The following is a 16,978-nucleotide window of genomic DNA, read 5'->3' as shown; positions in this document are numbered from 1 at the left end:
GATTCACTTAGATAAAAATTACAGAGGGACATCTAAAGCTGGGATAAACATGACATCCCTTTTCCCTCAATGAAGATGTCAGATGTTAAAAAACTTTTTTTTTTTTTTTTTAAGTTGTTAAGTGATTTTGCTACCTCTTTTTTGTGCAAGCATTATTGAGTTTTGAGTGGTTGCTGGCTCAGTAGCACTGGTGGGCAAAGTAAACAGTCTCTATTTCCCCTATGAAGTAAGCATGAAAGTGGACAGTCACAATTATATGTGGCCCAGCATGCAAACAACTTATGAGTTCTTAATTTCACTCTCTTACATTCCAGTTACATAGAGTAGATTTCAAAATGTAGATTAAGTCAAACTGCATTGAAAGATCTCTCAAACAAATGAAAGGAGAGGATATGAAAAAAATAGGCAGTATTTGTAGAAAGCTTGTTCAAAGCATTGTGTTATAAAAGAAGTAAGAGAGAAGAAACTCTGATAAGAACAGAAATACTGCAGGTAAACTATATGAGAAAAAAGATTTATAATGTATGTGTGCAAAACAATACGTCACAGAAAAGGAATATTCAAAGTAGTTAAACATAATACTTTGGTTTTCGTCTAACGAGGAATGTATCTGGAAGGAAAACATTACATTCAACATGACAATAAGGGCACCAGTGCTTTTCCCAGTTCCGCATATCCACCAAGAAGCAACAATAACTAGATTCTGCTCTCAACTCAATCTTAAACCTGAATTTAAACCAGGGGAACTTTTTCTAATATGAAAATAGAATATACAGTCATTGAAAAGTGTGTTTTTAGTGTAGCCTTGAAGTTCTTGCCAGGATTTGCACTTATAGCAGGGTTATACTGTTATCTTTCCACTTTTAGGACTCAACCCCCACTGCTATTGGCAGGGACACCTCCCAATAGACCAGGTTGCTCAAGGCATTATTCAACCTTACCATGAATACTGATAGGGTCAGGGCATCCACAACTTCTCTGGAAAAACTGTTCCTGTGTCTAAGCACCCTCACGTAATATCCTAATTAATAATTCCTAATATCTAACTTAAATTTTCTCTCTTTCCATTCAAAGCCATTATTCCTTGTCCTATCACTACTGTTCCTGACAGAATCCCTCTCTGGCTTCCATGTAGTCTCCTTCAAATACTTGAAGGTTGCTGTGAAGTCTCCATGCAACCTTCTCTACTCTGGGTTGAACAGCCCCAATATTCTCAGCTCGTGATTGCAGAGGAGGTGCTCCAGTCCTCTCATTAATTTTGTGGCCCTGCTGCTGTCTTGCTCCAACTGTTCCATCTCCTTCTTAGGTTGGGGGCCCCAGAGCTGGATGCAGCACTCCTGGTTGGGTCCCACAAGATCAGAGTTGAGGGGCAGAATTACCACCTGTGACCTGCTGGCCATGCTCCTGTTGATACAACCCAGTATTTCATTGGCTTTCTGGGCTGTGAGCTGGCTCACGTCGAGTTTTTCATCAAGCATCACATCCAAGTCTTTCTCCACAGGGCTCTCAACCACTTCCCACCCAGACTGTGGGTGTGTCGGGACTGCCATGACCACGGTGCAGGACCTTCCACTTTGTTGAATCTCATAAGGTTTGCAGAGTTCCACTTCATGAGTGTGGCAAAGTCTCTGTGAATGGCATCCCTTACCTTCAGTGTGTCAACTGCACCACACAGTTGTGTTGTTTTTTTTTTTCCTTTTTATTTTTTTTTTTCCAATCACAGTGAGCCAATCCTACCCCAAAGCATTTTGGCTTTGCTTTTGAAAGTAAGAAAGAAGAAAATCGTCCCTCCTCTGATCGCCAAAATTAGATTTCCCTCATTCTTCAAGTGCATAATAAGGAATATTTATGCAAAGCAAATATTCAGTGTTCAAGAACAAGCTAATTGGGTTCTTTTCATAATTGGTAGTTTATTGCCTATTTGTATTCAAAACTGTTCCCACTGAACTCCCTGAGCTGTAAAAAGCAGACACAGAGCTTTTATATTACATACTTTTCTTAGCTGTCAAGCCTAACTAAAGAATCCCTCACTTTTATTTATAAAAGACCTTTGCAATATCTTCAGCTATGAGGAACAGGCTTTTACAGGTTAATGCTTGAACTGTTGCTGTGTCAATATTATTGTCCCATTCAGAGAGAGTGCAAGAACCTCCCAGGCTACAGGTCCATCCTTCCCACCTGGGAATCCCATTGTAGAAGCATTAGCTAGAAATAAATCGTTTTTTGGGGCAGTAGCCTACACCTCACTGTTCATCTTCCTCCAGAGTTCTCTTTTCAGATTCCTTGGGCTGTATTTCAAGGGCAGAGGCAGAGCAATTTCTTTGCTTCTTCTTTCAAGAATTTCATGTGTATCAGAGCACTATAAAAATATTGTTCTAGTTCTGTTTATAGATTAAGCACACTTTAGCCTTCAGTAAAATTCCCTGTCAGTGTTACTGAAAAGGAAGAGAAACAACCACCAGCAACTCATATAGGTTTTCTGTTGGATATATTAATGTTTATGGACTGTCAGATTGTTTTAGGGTAATTTTATTTTTTTTATTTTTTTTTAATTGTTTGTTTTTGTTTGTGCTGTATATTGAGTTTTGTACTTTTAAGATTAGTTTTGAGAGCAAAGTAGAAAAAGACAAAGTGTGCAGTTTGTTTTGAAACTAGTTTTTATTTTTTTGTATTTTTACTTTGAGACTAAGTGTGTTTAAGGTACAGATAGTAATAAGATTTTTTTTTGTTTGTTTTTAGTTTGTTCAGTTAGTTGAGGTAGAAAAGTTTCTTGAATTGGTGTTTTTTTTTTTTTTTTTTTTTTTTTTTTTTTTTTTTTTTTTTTTTTTTTTTTTTTCCCTTGAGACTGTTTAGACTTGTTTTAGATTAAAAAATTTAGGAGAGCACTGGTAGCTTGTACTTATAGCCCTCTGGGGCTTGAACCTTGGCATTTTGTCAGTGTCAGAGGAGCTTACGACAGCGAGAAAGCCGAGTTACAACTTATAGTAAAGACTTTTTAAATTTGCTATTTCACTTTAGAATAACAAAAGTTTTATTGTTTTATATTATTTACTTTTTATGCTTGTAAGCACTTTGTTTGTTAAATAAATAGTTTTTTCTACTTTTCTTTAAAGAAGTTTTTTTAGACTAGTTGAGAAGTACGTTTGTTTAGGTTTGTTTCTTGGAGGGATTTTATTTTAGAGTTTTTCCTTAAATTTGTTTTAAACTAGAACACAGATACAGACTACTTTTACCACAACAGCTAATCTGTGTTGCCGGGTAATTTTGCAGTGGATATTTCCCAAGTATAATAAATGTAAAGGTCAAGAGAAAAAAAATCCCTGCTTATAAATTTAATTTTTCTTTATGAAGCCCACAATGAAAACTGCTGAAACCTGGAACCTAACTCCTGCCATTTAATGTATTCCATGTTTCTAGCAGAAGTCCATAGATCTCTAGACATAAAAGGAATTTAAGATTAAAACTGAGAGACTACTGCACCCAAAGGATACTTTCCCTCCCAGCTTCTCATTTCTGCATTTGAAATATCTTGGTGTTATGCTACTTTTAATGAATTAATCTTCTCAAGCTGATAATATTTTTGTGAATTCCAATTAGCTGCTACATGGACAGAGCTTGTTGTTTTGCAAAATACACTGTTTTTTTGTCATTTTTGTTAGATCTAGCTGTATGGAAAGAGGAATTATCCACACTGCAGTTTATTTACTAGAAGAAAACATGTGGACAGGCTTTAATTACGGATCATGTGGAAAACATATCATTAAATATAAAATTCTTGTTAAGAGCCTTTGTTTAAGATAGAATTAAACCAAGGTGCACCTAACTACCGAAGTGGTATTTATGCTTGCTGTATAAAGTCAAAATCTTGAGAAGGTAAAATACATTTTTCAGATTCAATGGATTTTAATGGAGAGAGAATTGCCTTCTCAGATGTGTTATATAAAGAAATCAAACACTTTGGAAACCAGGACCTGTGTTTTCATCCATGATGAAAAAAGACAATGTTGGTCCCACATAGTTATGGTTATTTCATAAGTTGCAGTTTGGTAACAATTTCCATCAGTATTTCTACCAGTCCTGACTCTTCTTTAAAACCTTATTTCTGTAAACCCTTGTGTGGGTCTCTGTAAGCCTGTTATTCCTCATTCCCTCATACAGAAATATCTACTTTTCTTGTTTATGTGTACCACAAATTCAGCTTATATTGACCATCTCCAGATATAACAAGACCATAATTTAGTGAAGATGTGGAGAAGCAGCAGGGTAGAGGATTCCGTGAATCTGATCTCCACAGTGTAGATATTAATTAGAAAATCTTTGTGTGACTATAATTGATTTAGATATGGTCTTAATTTAATTTTCCACAGAATCTCTATTCTGTTGCATGTTTTAGTTTAGTTTAATGAGCACTGTTGGGTCTGATTTCTGGCCTCAGTACCTCAAACACTGAAAACCCCCCAGTGATTTTGAAAGACATTTTCTTGATCAAAGTGTCATCTTTCTGCCTCTGGGTATTGCAGACCCATGTATTCACTTTCTCTTTATGGACTCATTAGTTCAGCCTTGCTGCTCTGGATCACAAGAACACAGGGACAGCAGCCGTTTTTTTACTCTCTCCAGCAGCAATTTATGAAAGAGACTTTACATGGCAACATACATGATACCAGAGGATTTTACTTGGTTTTAGAAATCTTATAGTGCTATAATTTACTCAAAAACCAAACTCAGCTTCAGGAATAAAGTGAGGATGAAAAGATACTGCAAAGCATCAGCTCTTTGGAAAGAAGACATAGACTGCACAAGATTTTCAGAATATCAGCTCAAATAATTTTGCCCAAAGAGCAAAACAGGCAATACTACAGATGACACAGATGAAACTGAAAACTGTACACAGCATCATATGCAATCCTGTGGCCTCTTCTTTATGGATGGAGTTCAGTTAGCATTCACCTGAAAGGGTGAATCGCACCTCAACAGAGTTGGTAAAAAAGAGAAAGAAACTAATGCATCTTGCTGTTAAATCTTACAGCGGGAAGAATGTATGCAGCTTAGTAAAATGGGATTTTGAACTGAAACTAAAAGAAGATTGTAAGACTGCCATCCTAGAGCGATGAATAAGTATTTGTGCAAAGCAGAAAGACTATGTAAATTGCTTGGAAATACAGCAATGTGAATGCTTGGTGGAAAGAAGGTAGAAATAAAGTCAAAAATGTGCATTGGAACAAATATAAAGGCACAGTTCTACACTCTGAAGCAAGCCTGGGTCTTTGCAGTCTCAATCTAGAATATAGAATACCATAGAGGTGAATTGAAAGCACTAATTAATTAGCACTTCTCCAGAATCTGATATCTCCCGTCTAATTGTAGTAGATGGAGAAAGACAGAATGAAGAACCCTCAAATGTCAATGCTGTTGTCCATGGATGACTAAAGAATTATTGGGGTGGACCTTTTCAAAAGAGAGGTTGCAATGCATTTGCAAGCTCCCTTAAAAATCACAGATTGTTTGGACCTTTTAAAGAAAATTTACATTCCATACATGCAATAATGAGAATTGAACTGCATTGCTGATTGTAACAATAAGAACATGAGTTATACCTTGACAGTAAAATAGTTAAATAAATTTCAGAAATTAAGAAATATAGTAGCCTTCTTCCTTTAAAAATCTGAAAAGTAGTGTCAGTCTGTGTTTAACAAAGTAGATAAGTATAGAAGAAACGGCAAATCTCTGCAACACAAAGTGTGTGGAGTACCTGCAAATACTGGGTTGTTTGGTGAAAGGATGTGAGGACTGACTGTACTGTGATGTGTCAGGGGATATCTACAGTGATTTAAGCTGTTCAGGACACACAGGACAACTTTCAATTATCACTAATGGGATGTGGAGGTCTTTTGTTGTTCTCAGTCTCTATGTGCATTTCCTACATTACTTCAATATAAAAATGACAAATTTTGAATTTGAACATTTTCAGATATAAAAACCTCAATGAAAGTCATCTATTTCTCAAGATTTTCTGAGTCATGGGCAGGAAGCTTGTTTTGATACAAGACTGATTTTTCTGTTGAAACTTTCCTTTTTGCTACTTTGTCATTGCTTATTCTGTCTTGCAATCAGTGCCTTCTGCTATGGGCTTTAAGGCTGTTGTACTCCTGTGTGCAAGAGACCTTACTTCCAAAGAGAAGCTAGTGTTTTACTTTGCTGAGAAATGAGAAGTTTAATTGCTACAGGAGATGTGTTGACAAAAGCTGACCTGGTGTGAAGGGCTTTTACACAAGGCTTTTACACCCCTTGTGCATTTTCCAGGTCAAAACTGCTAAATCTGAATCTGGAGTAATCAGGTTTTTCTCTTCTTAGTGTCGCTACAGGCTCTCTTGAGTGCCCTTTCCATCTTGTTCATCCGTGCCTTTGGTAAATATTAGCCTAAGTCATAATTTTCAGATACACTGACTCTCCTTTATTTGTTACTGCCATCCTTTCTCTGCAGCTGTATAGGCTGATGTTGTTGAAAGAATGAAAGAATAGTTTTCAAATTGTATCATAGATGTCTTTTACCAATAATTGCAAAAAGTAAATATCCCTCAGTGTGACAGGAACAGAGAATTGCTGAATCTAAACCTAGAAAATACCTGTTTTGAAATTGGACTCTCTGATAGCCATTTACAAATTAAACTTTAAAAATATTTAGGGATTTTATGTTTATTCTTGAAATTCAGCTGTGTGGAAACACATTGGACTCAGGAATACACTGACCCAGGTCTAATTCAAGCTTGCCTTTGAAGTGTGCAAATGCAAACTTGCAGAATAGAATAATCACCTGTAATTACCTCCCACCACAGCACAGGCAAACAGCTGGCATGGTGCTGTTTGTTATATGTGAACATCGTGGTTGCAATCCCATGGAGCACAGATGTAAATTAACCCTGTCCCTGAAAGATTACAGTGAAAAAAACAAAATGAGAAAACCATATGTAAGCACATTTATAATAGGAGAATTATTGAAAAAGTCATTGTGAGGGAACAGAACAAGGAAAACATCTCATGAAAGATTTACACTGAATTTTAAAAATTTGCTTTTTAAAATATTTATTTTGGAGGATGTGCTGTGTGTCTGTCTCATTCAGAATTCCTACTGAGTCGTAGTTGAAAGAGTGATAAATCATTGTCACCTACAGTCTTGCTGCTTGGGAAAATCTGCACACATATTAACAGAAAATTACTCTGTGATAGCCACTCTTTACTTTTGAATGTGCAGTATGTAATGAAAGAGCTGCCAACAGAAACCTCCTCTCTTTTGGCAAAATGAAAAATAAAGTTAATTGATGATGGTATGCAGTCACCAGCTTAGCATATTTTACGACATAACATTGTGTGGATAATAAGTGTCTATCAAAGAGAGGTTTTTTTTCAGAAACAACACAGATTGGGTGTTAAATACAGGCAATAAAATACTATTAAGAAGTTATGGCTTTTATTAAAATGTGTTTGAATGCATAAGACACTTGTAGTTGTCCTATCTGAAGGCCTTGATTCCAACTCTAAAATGTAATTCAGCCCCAGAGAAAGACGGGTATTATCTTTTCTTGTGAAAGTGAAAAAATCTTGAAATTTGATAGCAGCGTAATGTAAAAAGCTGCCTTAATAAAAGTTTCTAAAGGGATATTTTGAATTAGTATTGCCTTGACATAGTCATTCTCTGGGTACAGTGTCCCTTGTCCAGTCCTATCCAGTAAAATCCATGGTAATCTTTGGTAAAAAACCTGCACAACTCCTGCGTTAAGAAGCTCTGTTAAGGTCAAGGATGATTTGCTATCTGTTAGACAGACTCAGGTCTACATTTTCAGCCTATGTGGAACAAATATCTTCTCTAAATGTTTAGACTGCATTTCAAAAATAAATTAATTAGTGAAGTTAAGATCAAGACTCAAGAGTCCAGGAGGAGGCAAGAGCTGGTAAAAGTCTGCAGAAAAATCACATATGACTACTCAGTGATTGAAAGTGTGGAGCTAAGATTGAATCCCTAGCTTGCCTTCCTGCTAGTCTGAGTCTTCATGCACTGCTGGAAAAAAAATCGTGTCTCTCTGCTCCATTCCCATTTAAGATATCCAATAAATCTTCAGAAGTTTTGTTGAAAGAAATGCTAGCTAGGGTGGTAGAGTAACTGGCATTAATTCTTAATTTAAAAAAGAAAGAAAAATATGATAATAATTCTATGCAACTTTCCATTGAGTTAAAATTAGAGTGTGTTGTTATTGCTGAGGAGATTTACTTGACATTGAGTGCTTGAGGCTTTATGGTAAGATTTTCATATCAATTAAAAACTGCTTAGTTTTATGGATTTAATATTCTTATATATTATGTATACATGTACACATCCATATATACACACCATTACTGAAACACTTTAAAAGTCACATTTTTATAAGGTTTTCTGCAAATTTCTCTTTCTCTCTCTCTTTTTTATTTTTTTTTTAAATTTTTAATTTTTAAATTTATTTTAGTATGTTTACTAACAGGAAACTACTAAGGAAATAATTTAGACACTACAGTGCCAGATGGCGGGATTTGCAATGGTCGCTGAATTTTCATACCCAGAAAGAATTGGTTTATGTTGTGAAAGCTCTATGAAACACCCGTTTCAGTTTTTTCAGGTCAAATTGTGCCCATATGAACAGTGTCATCCCCTATGACAAAGAAATCAGCCAGTGGGTTCCCCTGCATGCTGTAATTTCTTACTTGGAATAGCCCAATAAGAATGATTTTAATCAGAATTCTCTACAAGTACTCTATAAAAGAAGATATAATGGAAAAAGTATTGAACAAACATCTTATGTTTTGAATAGTTAATGGATACTAACAAATTTTTTTGAGCTAGAATTAATCAAAAGTATAAAATGAAAGGAAGCAATAAATGACTCTTCAGACTAATCAGGAGGAGCAATTAAGCTTCTTGATTTTGCAACAGCAATGGGAATGATGCAGGGAGGAAAAAGCCTGAGGCATTTGGTGATATGACAAATAAGACCTAAATAATGCAGAGTTTTCTCAGCTGCAGAGGCAGGTGTTTGCAGAAGCAGTGCAATTGTTCATCTTTTTGGATCTGCAATTCCCTTTAGTGACATATCTGAATAAAGACTCTTTTACTGCTTGTTTATCCCTAATGGCCCCAGGGCTTTCTGTACATTTCCAGATTCCCCCCTCCTCCCACCTGCCCCCCTCCACCCAATATGCAAAGATATTTAAAAATAGAAGAAAACCCAGGAACCTCCTTTTTTCAGTTGTCTATTAAGGACACTCCTCCAGAAGCAAGAAGGTTTTGTTTAAATTTCACTCATCATGATTGTGGCTGTCTCTATCACCTTGTTCAGAATATGTAACCATGTCATAAAATATAATATCTACTTGTCTACAGATGTGAATGAGATTTTAGTGAATGTGTACATACACATGTACATACACTGGGGAAGATTTGATAATATTCATGGAAGTATCACTGGAGAAGCAGTAATTCCTGTCTGCACTCTTATTTTCAAACAGTATTCTCTTTTTCCTCTGTAATAGAGCCATGCAGTATTGCTTACTGGCTATTTTCCTAGCTCTTATTTTTAATTGTCACATGCTATTAAGAAAAAAATTAAAATGAAAGAAATCTCTAACCAAACCATCCCCTCAAGAGACTGAGGAATCATTGTGTTGTCACAGTTGTATAGAAAAACTTGAAAGCTGGACTAAAGGTAACTGAATGTTACTATTCATTTGGCAGTGCTGCTTGATGCCTGAAAATAATTGGTTTGATCATATAAATTGACCTATGCAGTTTGTTATCTACCAGATTTGACACCAGCAATGATAAATTCAGCATCACTGTTCCTTTTTTCTGAGTTACTCCAACATGTAGAAAAACAGGAGCAGCATTTTTTTTTTTTAAACTAAAATTTTTTAGGTTAGTTCCTCCAGCACCTTGACTTGCAGGATCGCAAGAATCTGTCTTCCTCAGTTTAAGGAATTCTGGTGAAAAGAGCCAGATGATGCACCAGGGCTGCAAAACCTGGAGGCCATACATGTGAAAACCCTGTGTGATGGTGTTTCAGAGAGGATATAGGACTTCAGAACCACTAAAAGAGAAACATCTGAATTAATTCCTCAGAGAAATATTTCAAACATGCTGAAAGCATTACAGGTGGTTGACTCTTTGGGATGCAATTAGAGTAGCACACAAAAATTTGTTAGCACATTTTCAGGGAAAGAGAACAAATTTGAAACACACAGTTTCAAAACAAGAACACTTTTCAGGTCAATTGTTTTGGGGTAAACTCTTTTCCAGGACTGAAAAGGACCATTGTGCTCTATGGCATGGGAGCTACATGACTTAAGGACATTTGGATTGTCTTTTTTTTACCCATCATAATGGTAGAATAACAGAGCAAATGGGGTTGAAAAGTTGTAGACATCTGCCATGGGGACTGTGTGTCCCCAGGAGGCACAGACACTTACTAGCCTCTCCCCACATTACAGCAGACACCTTTGGAAACATGTTCATTGTCATAATTTCCCAATAGGTTGCTCTGGATTCTGAAAGCTGAATATATTATCTTCAAGGACACTTTACTTCTGTACAAGTGCACTACTTTTCATCTTCTTTTTTTGTGAGGGTCTTTAACTTGCGCTTTCTAAAAGTGGTGCTCCACACAGACAGGCATTGTCCAAGAACAATTAGCTTAGACTGGGGTTACATTTTGTAAGTATGGATGCAATGTATTCTCTGTAATTATTTAGCATGAATACCATTTGTTTGGATGGTGAGAAGAAATGTCTTAAAGGTGGGACAAATATGGGATAAATGTCTAGAAAATGGCAAAGTCATCTACAAGCCACTGGAGAAGGTGGTCCTGCTCTAAGCTCTTCTATTGCTTTAGATTTCTCAATCAGAGACTGAGCACTCAGCTCAGAAAAGTCAAACTCTATTCAAAACATTTTACATGCATTTGGCAAACAGAGTGCTCAATTGGTGCAAAGGAAATAGTTGGATTAGAGAGCAGAAACTGAGACAGAATTTGAATTTTTGGAGTATGATCTGTCTCCTCCATCCCCATCCTCACCAGAGAACTGAAAGATCTTTCCAGCCCATTTCAGAAACATTGCAGTTACACCTTGCAGATAAACCCATGTGCCTTTTTCAGTGCCAGCTGCATCCAGCATGGCACATTTAAGACATTTTAGGGCATGTTGTAATCCAGCATTTCAAGAAGATGGTGTTTCATCTACCTGTTACGTCTACCACTCCTCTGGCTTCTTTCCTTGTTCTGGCTTAGGTGAAACACTGGAACTTCCCTTAAAAATTGCCTGGATCAGTTTTAATCTAGATATTTCACCGCATGCATCTGGTATAACACAAGTTATATATTGCACAAGTGAAATGTGATGGGTAAGAAAGGTAAGAGGTGTGTGTAAGAACGGGGTCTATGTATTAGAGGCTGACTGAGCATCTTAAATTAAAGTTTTCTAGTTTAGTGGGATTGCAATTTTTTCTGTAGGGTCTGACATCTACAAATGTCACTGATGGGAGCTGCCATATCGCAGCCATTTAGAAACTCAAGTGCTAATACTCTCAATTTTTTTAGTGATGCAACATTTTTTTCCTTGACACCTTCCTCGGACCATAATCCTCCTTATTGTCCATATCCTACTAAAGGGCTTCAAACAAAGGAGCCCTACTGCAGATGTGAATATCAGAAAATTCCAGAGTACTATCTACTGTTCTCCTTGGAGTGAAATCTTGTACATATATTTTATTTCTTCCTCACATTTTCTTTCTAACTAAGGCCTTCTTATTTGATTATACAGTTTCATCACTTCTTTTGCTCCTGTCTGCTTCATGACTTTCTTTCCTTTTGTCTCTCTTGATCTTCTCTCATTGTCTGGTCCCTGAACATACTTTTATTCTCTACATTTACATGCAGAACAGAAATATTCTGTAGTGTTCACAGCTGTATGATAAGCTCTGATTTTAATATTCTAGGCCTGGGTACAAAGACTTGCTTACACAAGGGAATGACTCATTCTCCACTGCATTCTAATCTAGCAAGTTTAAATTGCACTGGTGTCTTAGCTTGAGATCAACTTCTTAAAGGAGTCAGAACTGGCTCCCCAGCAGCTTTTCAAAATTACTTTCTAAGATACTGTGCTTTCTACTTGAGATCAGATAGAAGAATATTCACAAAAAGCTGGTATATCTAGTCTTGTACTGTAATTTAAGCCTAAATATCTGACGTTAAATTATGCTTATCATGCCTTGAAAACTGCAAACATTAATAAAACAAGCTGTATTGGTTCCAGAGCTGCCAGACATTGAGAAAAGCACAACTTATTCTCTAACTTCTTTGTTCCCTACCACTCCTTCCTCCCACTCCCAATCACATTTCTACATATTGATAAGATGCCCCTGAGACTTCTCTTCTGCAAGCTAAGCAGCTCTAGCTCTCTCAGCTTCCTTTCAAATGAGGCATGCTCTGAGCTCTTACCTTCCTCATCTTTGTGGCCCTTCACTGGACTCCAGTAAATTGGACTCTTCCCACATCTCTCTTGTTCTGGGGAGCCCATGACGAGATCCAGCACTACAGATGTCTCTTACCTGTTGTCATGGGTCCACCAGCACCCTCTGGTCTGCAAAGGTACTTTCTGTAAGAGGGCTCTTATCCTAACACAGTGATCAAGTTTATCCAAAGGGAGCTTTTTAGACATGGATATAGCTCAGAGATTGTCTAAAACCTCTGTAGGAGTAATTTACTAGAATGTACTTATGATCCTTTTCTGGGATAGGGATTTCAGACCAAAATCTTTCAACAAATAGTTTAATTACTCTTTAGACGTGTCTGGACTCTCATAGTTGCAGAATTTTTACATCACATGATCTAGTCTCTATAATGGTAAACGTAACGTAATGGTAACGTAAATCTTTATCATGGTAACGTAAATCTTTATCATGAGGGAAAGAAATTGTTTCCATTGGAGATCTGATTAATTTTTTATTAATACTTTAGAATAATTGATTATTTTCAACAAACAAGCCTAGAAGTTTTATATTTGAAAATATATTATATTTATATTTGAAAATATTAGTCAGTTGTTAATATTATGTTAAATATTAGTAAGTTGTTAATTTTTATTTATTTAATTAAATAAACATCATGCTGAAAGCAGTCCATTATGTTATGGAGAACATCTAATTGCTTTTTTTTTCCAGGTCCAAGCTGAGGGCTGAGGTTAAGAAAATGCTTAAAAAATTTAATGGATAACTTTTCACTTGTGAACTACCATTGTAATCTCCCATCTTTGTTTTTAAGACAATGAGATGTCAGTTGCATTTTTCTTGCTAAAACATACCTTTCTGCATATGTTTTAATATCCACACTTACCCTACAAAATTCTCGCTAAGTGGATACAGGAATCTCAGGAAGAAGCTATAAATTAGAACATTCAAATAAAGTAGTTTTCAACAGGAGTTGGTGAGTACATGTAGTGGTGTGCTTTTGGTTTTATCAGTTTTATGTATGTTTTTGTTCCTTGTTTTATATTGTTTTTTATAAGTTGTAATGGTTTGCCCCATGTCACCCATGTTTAACCTTCTTGGTTTTACCCCAACCCCAGTTATATGTCAATCATAAGTTATCCAGCCCCTGGGTCTTGTCTGTCACTTTGGGGTCTCTCCCAAAAGCCTGGAACGTTCCAGTGAGGGCCTCAAGTGACTGGACAAGACTTCGGCTGTCTCCCCACCTGAGTTATTGATTTGTTGTAATATGTGTCATTTACCTGCAGAGCCACACCCACATGATCCCTGATTTGTCCCCAGTTAAACCCATCCCTGAGTTCCTCCCCCCAATAAAAGATGTTACCTGGGGGGGTTTCCCGCCTTTTCCCGCTGCTTCTGCCAAGGGGTCACTTCTGCTGAGGGGTGTCTGCTGAGGCAGATACCCTGAACTGAGGTTATCCCCACTGGGGGATGAATAAAGCCAGTGGATAAACCCAGAGCAGACTCCTTCTTTCTTTCCTGCTGTCCTTGCCTCACTCCTTTGGGCAAACAAGAACCCAAGGGGTGGGTGAGGTTCATCCTGCTACCAAGCTGTGCCCTTTACTGTTGAGGTGTCAGGGCTGGCCGAGGCAGAGAGACAAGAGACCTCTTCAAGTACACTAACTACTCATTTTGCAATGCAAGTTTAAAGAGAGTCACTCAAAAATGTGTTCAAAAGGAAACCAGTGCCTGCAAGATATGCCAAGCATGAAATGTCATGCCCACTCTCTTCATTTGTCAGAGATGTTTTGCTTTTGGTGCTGCTCAGGACATAAACTCATGAGCCTGGAAGGTCCAATCTGTCTGCCCATGCAAATGGGTAAAGGACTGCTAGAGAACCCCAGATGTCCCTTGGATGGTGAAGAATTGCTTGAGGGTCTGGTGAATTTTTGTGAGGAGGCAGCTGACATCTGCTCAGCTGCCTTCCACAGAACTGACTGTGATGCTACTTTTGTTTTCATGGTAACATTAATCTCTGATCAAATGAGCCTTAGTCACTGAGTTAGGAGTTGACCTCTTCCTCATAGGAAACAACAAGAGAGAAGACAAGGAATGTTTTTTCCAAACAGAAAGGCTCAGACTATTTATGTAGCTTGGACAATATTGCAAATGCATGTGTGCACAATTGCAGGGGGAAAATATCAGAAAAATATTTGCTATTGCTGTGATTTAACCCCAGCCAGGAACCAAGTCCCTCACAGACCCACACTCACTCCCCCACCAGTAGGATTGGGGAGAGGATTGGAAGAGTAACAGGTAGAAAACTTGTGGGTTGAGATTAAGACAGTTTAATAGGGAAAGCAGAAGCTATGTGTGCAAGCAAAGCAAAACACAGAATGAATTCACTGCTTCCCATGGGCAGGCAGGTGTTCAGCCATCTCCAGGAGAGCAGGGCCCCATCTCATGTAAGGGTGACTTGGGACTCCACCGCTCCAAATGTTCCTCCCTGCTTCCTTCTTATTCCCACTCTCTATGTACTGATCATGATGCCATGTGGTCTGGAATATCCCTTTGGTCAGTTTGGGTCTCCTGTCCTGGCTGTGTCCCCTCCCAGCCTCCCAAGCACCCCCAGTTTCCTCACCAGTGTGGCAGTACAGAAAGCAGAAAAGGCCTTGGCTCTGTATAAGCTCTGCTCAGCAGTAACAAAAACATCTCCATAATATCAATCCTGTGCTCATCACAAATCAAAATCACAGCCCCATACCAGCTACTGTGAAGAGAATTAACCCAGCTGAAACCAATACTGTTATACAAGAAAATACATTGCATTAAGCACATAAAGTCTTCTAATTCAAGTGTGTGATTAATACTATTGCATATGGGTGGATGTTCTTTGGAGTGCAACACTTAGCAGATTTATAATGGTTTTAAATTATTAAATAATGACATAGCAATTATGAGCATGCTTTATTCTTTTGAATACAAAGAGGTTACAGGAGCATTTATGATTAAACTCTGCTATAGTACAAAGGGCTAATAGATTCTGTCAAGGTGATTCCACATCAGCCTTTTTGTACACATAATTGAATTATTTAAAAAAGGGAACTTTTAGTAGTCTGAAGCAACCTTGTCACAGCAGACTGAGATATCATCGTGTTTTTTGACATTACAAATTAACTTATGCTGGTCTCTCTTCTGACATGGCAAAATTACTTATGATTTCTAAACCATTACATTTAAAGATAGCTCCTATATTCATGATAACATGACAAAATGTGCATGTAAATATGCCTTCAAAGAGGAGTTTCATAAACAAGAAAACATTTAGTAATGGCTGTAAAAAACTCAAAAAATAAATATTCATGAATAATTCTGGGTTATCATTAATGTTTTTAAAAGATAGCATGGTGAAATTAATATTAGAGCACAATCACTTGATGTAAAATATAGCAAATGAACAAAATTTGGGCATTATAATGCTGAATTAATTGATGTCAGTCAAATCTACGTCTGAAATAAATAAATGGATAGGTACAATAAAGTGAGAGAGATAATACCTCATATTACAAAATTATGGCTCCCTTATCTTGACCATTGAAGGAAGAGGGAAAAAGTAATCAGAAAGTTAGAAATCCTCCAAAAAACTGTGAGCCTACGCAGAAGTGACATGAAATATCACAATTCAGGGACTAAAGTTTGTGCTTTTTATGTTAGAAATAAAACAAAATCAAAGAAGATGCTAATTTAAAAAAAACAACCAAACAACAGAATCTGTCTTTGTCTACAAGCCAGGTGATTTTGTACACTGAAACAAGGGAGAGTCTTTCATGTATTCCTGGTGAAAAATGTCACACAATAGTGAAGCAGAGGTATTTTGCATTTGCCTGTAGAAAACTAGAATTCATCTCTGACAACTAAAATATCTCCTTTAATATATTTCAGCTGCCATATACCATCGAAGGCACTTCAGTCTCCTGCTGAGTATGTTTGAATGGTCCATCACTGTGAGACCCTTTCCTTTTTGGAAAAAATCCATGTGGCTTTTTCTGTCTGTTACTTTTTGGCTACGGAATAAAGAAGGGAAAGTGGCAAAGTATGATAAATGGAATATTTAGGAACTAATATGACAACTGTGAAATCAGTATTTCTTTGGTGTGGCAACAGTTGCTGTAGATAAAATGCAATTAATTTAGTTTGTATGTTTAATTAAAATCATGGATAATTAATATGTTAATGAACCCTTTTTAGACAGAAAATCTTTGAAAGTTTGTAGAGCTATAATGTAAAACTTATGTGTGAAAAGCTCGGCAATGGGATCTGGCCATGAATTCTTTCTTTTGTTTTTGTCATTACAATTTGAGGAAGAAGATTCTCACGAGAAAACTGCCAGAAATGGTTACAACACCCTTACTGCTTTATTTCTCAGTCTAAATCAAAGGAAGGGAAGTTCACATTTGTTCTTATTTTTTCATT

The 16,978-nt window shown here is 36.9% G+C and overlaps 1 protein-coding gene across 8 annotated transcripts in view; it reads left to right on the top strand.

The window, feature by feature from the left end:
- The window catches only part of LOC310910580 (uncharacterized protein), a 63,764-nt gene that overhangs the window by 6,109 nt on the left and 40,677 nt on the right, over positions 1 to 16,978 (top strand). For 2 of the 8 annotated variants that reach the window (XR_014590380.1, XR_014590381.1), the window contains exon 2: positions 16,448 to 16,598. The exons of the other annotated variants lie outside the window; for them this stretch is intronic. The gene's annotated coding sequence lies outside the window, so the exon portion shown is untranslated. The remainder of the gene's footprint in view (positions 1 to 16,447; positions 16,599 to 16,978) is intronic. 8 annotated transcript variants of the gene reach the window in all.

This window comes from Zosterops lateralis (genome assembly GCF_965231275.1).
Source record: "Zosterops lateralis genome assembly, chromosome: 1".
In the NCBI taxonomy this organism is placed as follows: Eukaryota; Metazoa; Chordata; class Aves; order Passeriformes; family Zosteropidae; genus Zosterops; species Zosterops lateralis.
Note: the sequence above shows the minus strand (reverse complement) of the source record. Positions and strands in the feature narration are given on the sequence as shown.